This window comes from Desmodus rotundus, chromosome 5 (genome assembly GCF_022682495.2).
Source record: "Desmodus rotundus isolate HL8 chromosome 5, HLdesRot8A.1, whole genome shotgun sequence".
Lineage (NCBI taxonomy): Eukaryota > Metazoa > Chordata > Mammalia > Chiroptera > Phyllostomidae > Desmodus > Desmodus rotundus.
In genome coordinates, this window is record NC_071391.1 from 93,438,004 (window position 1) to 93,445,124 (window position 7,121).

The window sequence follows — 7,121 nt, forward strand, 5'->3', positions numbered from 1 at the left end:
GGGCTGTCTTTGTTGTTGTTCCTCCAGTTCTTGTTGGCGTAGGGTTAGGTTGTTTGTTTGAACTGTTTCTGTCTTCTTAAGGTAGGCCTGTATTGCTATGAACTTCCCTCTCAGGACTGCCTTTGCTGTGTCTCATACGTTTTGGGTTGTTGTGAGTTCATTTTCATTTGTTTCCAGGAAGTTTTTGATGTCTTCCCTAATCTCGTTTTTGACCCATTCATTGTTTAATAGCATGCTATTCAGTCTCCATGATTTTGAGTGTTTTGGGTTTTGTCCTTTGGGGTTGGTTTCTAGTTTCAGTCCCTTGTGGTCAGAGAAAATGCTTGATATGATTTCAATTTTCTTGAATTTCTTGAGGCTTGCTTTGTGTCCTATCATGTGGTCTATCTTTGAAAAAGTTCCATTTACACTTGAAAAGAATGTGTATTTTGCTTCTTTGGGATGAAAAGCTCTATATATATCAGTTAAGTCCATTTCATCTAGGGTATTTTTAAGTGACACAATGTTGTTGTTGGTATTTTGTTTGGATCTGTGCATTTTTTGACAGTGGGGTGTTAAAGTCCCCTACTATAATTGTGTTGCTGTCAATATCTTTCTTGAAGTCCTCCAAGATTTCCTTTATGTATTTGGGTGCTCCTATGTTGGGTGCATATATATTTACAATGTTTATGTCTTCTTGGTGGATTCTTCCTTTGAGTATTATGAGTTGACCTTCTGCGTCTCTCTTTATGGCCCTTCTTTGGAAGTCCTTTTTGTCTGACACTAGTATGCTACCCCTGCTTTTTTTTTCCTGTCCGTTTGCTTGGATAATTTGTTTCCAGCCCTTCACTTTCAATCTGTGTAAGTCTTTTGTCCTGAGATGGGTCTCTTGTAGGCAGCATATGTGTGGGTCATGTTTGCTTACCCATTCAGCTATTCTATATCTCTTCATTGGAGCATTTAATCCATTCACGTTTAAGGTTATTATCGATACATAGCTATTCATTGCCATTTTTTTCCTACCTGTGTTCCTCTCTCTTTCTCTTTTCCTTCCTTTCCTTAAAGCAGTCCCATTAGCATCTCTTGAAGAGCTGGTTTGGTGGAAGTGTATTCTTTTAGACTTCTTTTGTCTGGGGAACTCCTTATTTGGCCTTGTATCTTGAATTAGAGCCTTGTTGGGTAAAGTAGTCTTGGTTGCAGGCCTCTGGTTCTCATTACTTGGTATATTTTTTGTCATTCTCCTCTGGCTTGGGGCATTTCTTTCTTTTTTTTTTTTTTTTTTAAATATATTTATTGATTATGCTATTACAGTTGTCCCATTTCCCCCCCCACTCCACTCCATCCTGCCCACCCCCCTCCCTCCCACATTCCCCCCCTATAGTTCATGTCCATAGGTCATACTTATAAGTTCTTTGGCTTCTACATTTCCTACACTATTTTTACCCTCCCCCTGTCTATTTTCCACCTATCATCTATGCTACTTATTCTCTGTACCTTCCCCCCCTCACCCCCTCCCACTCCCTTAATGACAACCCTCATGTTCTAGTTGTTTGCCTAGTTTGCCCTCTTTTTTGTTTTATGTGTGGCCGTTAATAACTGTGAGTTTGCTCTCATTTTTACTGTTCCTATTTTTGATCTTCTTTTTCTTAGGTAACTCCCTTTAACATTTCATATAATAAGGGCTTGGTGATGATGAACTTCTTTAACTTGACCTTATCTGAAAAGCACTTTATCTTCCCTTCCATTCTAAGTGATAGCTTTGCTGGATACAGTAATCTTGGATGTAGATCCTTGCGTTTAATCTTGGGTAATGTAATTATGATGTGCCTTGGCGTGTTCCTCCTTGGGTCCAGCTTCTTTGGGACTCTCTGAGCTTCCTGGACTTCCTGGAAGTCTATTTCCTTTGCCAGATTAGGGAAGTTCTCCTTCATTATTTGTTCAAATAAGTTTTCAATTTTTTGTTCTTCCTCTTCTCCTTCTGGCACCCCTATAATTCGGATGTTGGAACGTTTCAAGGCGTCCGGGAGGTTCCTAAGCCTCTCCTCATTTTTCCAAGTTCTTGTTTCTTCATTCTTTTCTGGTTGGATGTTTGTTTCTTCCTTCTGGTCCACACCATTGATTTGAGTCCCAGTTTCCTTCGCATCACTATTGGTTCCCTGTACATTTTCCTTTGTTTCTCTTAGCATAGGCTTCATTTTTTCATCTGTTTTTCGAATAGATTCAACCAAGTCTGTGAGCATATTGATAACCAGTGCTTTGAACTGTGCATCGGATAGGTTGGCTATCTCTTCGTCGCTTAGTTGTATTTCTTCTGGAGCTTTGAAGTGTTCTGTCATTTGGGCCTTTTTTTTTTTTTTTTTTTGTCTTGGCGTGTCTGTTACTTTAAGGGGCGGAGCCTTAGGTGTTCCCAGGGGTGGGGTAATGCTGGTTGCTGCACTGTGACGCTGTACATGGGGGAGGGGCCGAGTGGGAGCAATGGCGCCCGCCTCACTCTCCTCCGGATTTCAATCTTTCACTCCGCTACCCACAATCAAACTGGGCCACTCTGGTGCTGGTTCCCGAGTAAGTGGGTCTGTGCACACTCTAGGCCCCTGTGGGTCTCTCCAACAACCTCTCCTGTGAGGCTAGGAGTCTCTCCTGCTGCCGCCCCAACCTCCACGGGCGTTTTCAATCAGAGGTTTGAGGCTTTATTTCTCCCGTGCTGGAGCCCTGGGTTAAGCGGTCTGCTTCGCTCCCCGCCGTTCGTCCCGGTTTATCTGTGCACGAATGTGGGGCCGCGGGGTGCTACCCGCTGCTCTGCCTGTCCTGATCTCTGCCACTCTGAGTCCGGCCCTCTGGGTTTATCTGTGCAAATGTGGGGCCGCAGGGTCTGCTAGTGCTCGGACTGCCTGCGCCATTTGTCCCACACTCCGCCAGTCTCAGTCCCGCCACAGCCACGCGAGTCCTCTCCACCCCGGTGCCCGTCTCCGCCCCTCCTACCAGTCTGGATGAATGTTTATTTTCTATTTTCTTGGTGTTGGTCCCCCTTGCTGTTCGATTCTCTGTCAGTTCTGGTTGTGCGAGGAGGCGCAGTGTGTCTACCTACGCCGCCATCTTGGTTCTCCGGGGCATTTCCATTGAGAAGTAAGTTGCTGACCTTACTGCGGCTCCCTTGTATGTGACTTCTTGTTTCTCCCTGGATGCTTTAAAGATCTTCTCTTTGTTTTGGAATTTTGCCGTTTTAATTATTATGTGTCTTGCAGTGGGCCTCTTAGGGTTCCTCTTGCTTGGGACTCTCTGTGTTTCCTGGATTTGTGTGACTTTTTCTCGCGTCAGATTAGGGAAATTTTCCATCATTACTTTTTCAGACAGGTTTTGTATCCCTAGCTCTTCTCCTTCTCCTTCTAGTATCCCTATTATATGGATATTATCACGTTTCATGTTGTCCTGCATTTCCCTTGATCTCTCTTCATTCTTTCTGAGCCCCTTATCCTTTTCTTGCTCTTTCTGGGTGTTTTTTTTTTTTCTACTCTGTCCTCTAGGTCGCTGATCTGGTCCTCTGCTTCATCAAGTCTGCTTTTGATTCCTTCTACTGTGTTCTTCAGTTCAGATATTGTATTCTTCATTTCCTGTTGGCCCTTGTTGATAGTTTCTATTTCCTTTTTCATGATGATACAGTTTGAAGTGAGTTCATTGTAGTTTCCCTGTAGTTTCTGGTAGTTCTCTGTGAGCTCCGTGAGCTTCCTGATAACGATTGCTTTGAACTCAGTATCTGATAATTGAGTTGCCTCTTTTTCAGTGAGCATTCTTTCTGAGGCTTCCTCCTTTCCTTTCGTTTGAGGATTGTTTATTTGTCTTCCCATTGTTTGTGAGACTCTTCTTGTTATCCTCTGCTTCTTACATTGATCTGTTCTGACACCTTGGGTTTATGGTATGAACTTCTATGGTAGAATGCCAATGGGATTCAGTGGTGTCGTTTCCTTAATCTCCTGTGATCACTGGTCTTGAGCTGACTTTTATGGGTCTAACACGGTCTAAATCTGAACTCTATAGCGCTACAGGTTTTATTGTCTCACCTGTGGGAAAAAGAGAAAGAAGGAAAAAAAAAGAAGGGAAGGAGGGAAAAAGGGAATAGAAAAGGAATGGAAGGAAGTAGGGAAGGAAGAAGGTGAAAAAAAAATCAGAGGAGAGATTAGAAGAAGTAATTTTAACAAAAATTAAAACAAAAGAAAAAATAAAAGAAGGCAGGAAGAAGGAATAAAGAAGGTAAAGGATGAAAGGAAGAAGGAATAAAAAAAGATATAAAGACAGAAAGGAAGAAGGAATTTACGAGGAAAGGAGGGAAAAAAAAAAAGTCTTCCCCTGGCTTTAAACCTGTCAGGTTAGTTCTGCTGGTCTTCCTGTCTGTGAAAAGGGAGGGGGTGGTTGGAGGGATTGGTTTCACTTTTCTCCCTTCCTGAGCCACACTCTTCGCTGTTGTTCAGCCTCCGGTCCAGTTCCTAAGGGTTTTTCTGCTCCCCACTAGGCTTTTAGTTTGCTGTCCTTGAGTTGCACCAATTAGGGGAACTCACACTCCACCTTCTAGCTCTTTGCTGTCTTAGATGCTAGGGGCTCTCGGTGCTCCTACAGGGTAGTTCAGCCCCCTACTGGGTCAAGTCTTTCTGGGGAATGCAGTCTCCCCCAGCCCTGCAGCTCCCCTCTGGTGGGCCTTCTGCCTTCCTCCTAGAGAGCCCGTAGTCCCTGCAAGGGCTCTGTGCTCATGGGCTATGTAGGAGTTATTCAGAACTGGTGCTTTTACATGTGTCGTCCGCAGGCAGCAGGCCATTCATTGGGTTGAGCGCCAATCCACGGCTTTGGGCCTGTGTACGGGGCAGGCAGGCACCGATCCGGGTGCACACCCACCAGAGGTTTCAGGTGTGGGTGCCCAGCTGGAGTTTCAGGTGTGGGCGCCCTGTCCACTAATCTGGGTGCGTGCCAGCCAGGTTTCAGGTGAGAGCTGGGGATGCTTATCCTGCATTCACAGTCCAGTGGCTGAGGGGGGGAGGGGCGCCAGAGGTTACAGCTGCTGTGGAGAATTCTCTAACTAGCAGCTGAGTGCCTCTATTTTCTCTTTTTCTTTTCGAGAAATTCCTCCTATTCAAGACCCCCCCTGGTCCAAACAAGCACCTGGCTGCTCACACAGCCCAGCCTGGCTCTCTCCCAAGAATCCTACAGCAGACCCTGCACCCAGGCTGGGGCTTCAGCCGCCCTGGTCCCCGTGCAGGTCCCAGGGACCTTATTGGCCTTAGGCACTCTTCTTACTGTCAGATCTTTCAATGTCCTCTATCTTTGGTCCCCGATCTTCATATATGCTGGAATACCATTGGCTGTTCGCTCTGCTCCTCAGATCAGCTAGGTGTTTCACTGGTGCCGAGGGGAAGTGGACGCTGCTCCCACCTATCTCACCGCCATCTTCTCTCTCTCCTCCAGTGCATATTAATGCACCCCAAACTGGGTTGACCAGTGACCAACAGATAAGCTATTATTATCATGCTTGGCAAAATCACCTAAAGCAAGGATCATTCTAAAATCCTGTGTCATTGATTGGATAATGTGGTCTTTGTGGGTTTATTAACCACCTGGTAGTTTTTAATGGTCTTGGAAAAACTAACCTGGAGTTGGGGCCCTAGTGTCTGTACCTTATTGCCTGTGACAGTGCCCACCAGGAAGCCCAGGACCCTGAGGACCATGCTGCTCACACCCACAGGACACTGGCTCTGGCTCAGGGGTTTCAGCATCACCCAGGCTGGATCCACACTTGGGCTTTCACACTCCTGAGATGATGAAGGCCCTGGAGGGTGGCAAGGTGCCTGGTCTGGAATGGACAGCAGACTGGTCATCTGGTAGCCTCTCCATGATATTTCCCATGTTGTTTTTCCTTTCCTCTTCTATGCATGACTGCAGTACATGAATCACATATTCCAAAAGCAGCAAATGAAGCATATGCCAGGACCCTACATTTAAATAACAACCCAAAATGAATAATTATATAAACAAAACACATCAATGTGAAACTTAATTTTTTTATTTTTAATTTTTTATTGTTATTCAGTTACAGTTGTGTGCCTTTTCTCCCCATCCCTCCACCCCACTCCAGCTGAACCCACCTCCCTCCCCCACCTCCCCCTACCCCCTTGATTTTGTCCATGTGTCCTTTATAGTAGTTCATGTAATCCCCTCTCCTCACTGTCCCCTCCCCACTCCCCCCTGCCCATTGTTAGATTGTTCTTAACTTCAATGTCTCTGGTTATATTTTGTTTCCTTTTTTCTTCTATTTATTATGCTCCAGTTAAAGGTGAGATCATATGGTATTTGTCCCTCACCGTCTGGCTTATTTCACTTAACATAATGCTCTCCAGTTCCATCCATGCTGTTGTAAAGGGTAGAAGCTCCTTCTTTCTCTCTGATGCGTAGAATTCCATTGTGTAAATACACCATAGTTTTTGGATCCACTCGTTTGCTGATGGGCACTTGGGTTGCTTCCAGTACTTGGCTATTGTAAATTGTGCTGCTATGAACATTGGGGTGCACAGGTTCTTTTGGATTGGTGAAACTTAATTTTTTTGAGGCTTTTAACTCTTGTGTACTAGACCCTCACTCCTATAGTTGATTCTGAGGGGTTCTGGGCAGACTCCATCACCCACATGGCTGGCATTCCATATCCAGAGAACCCCAGCAAGGTGACTTTTGGACAGAAAGAACACAGAGGTAAATAGCCTGAGCCAAGTAAGGAAACTTAAAACCCATCTGGTGTGAGATGGAGCAAATCCTACAGAAATTCTCAGAGCAGGAGACTTGTGCCCTCAGCCTCCCATGGGTGGCATGCAGGGAAACAAAGGAGAGGGTGGAGGAAGGTGCAGGCAGAATGCAGAGGGGTCCCACTACTATTTGTGATGCTGCAAATGCAGCCCCTTCCCTTGCCTCAGTCTGTGTAGCTGCATCTTCTGATGAGTGAAATGTCTGAGGGAAGGAGGTTGGTGCTCAGCATGGAGAGACATCCTCTCACATGGTCCTGTCACTGGGGAGATTGTGTAGGTGAGACAGTAGGGCAAGCTGACTCAGCTGACTGCTTCAAACCCTAAGGCCTTTGGTCTTCCAAAAAAAAAAAGAGAGAGAAAGAAATA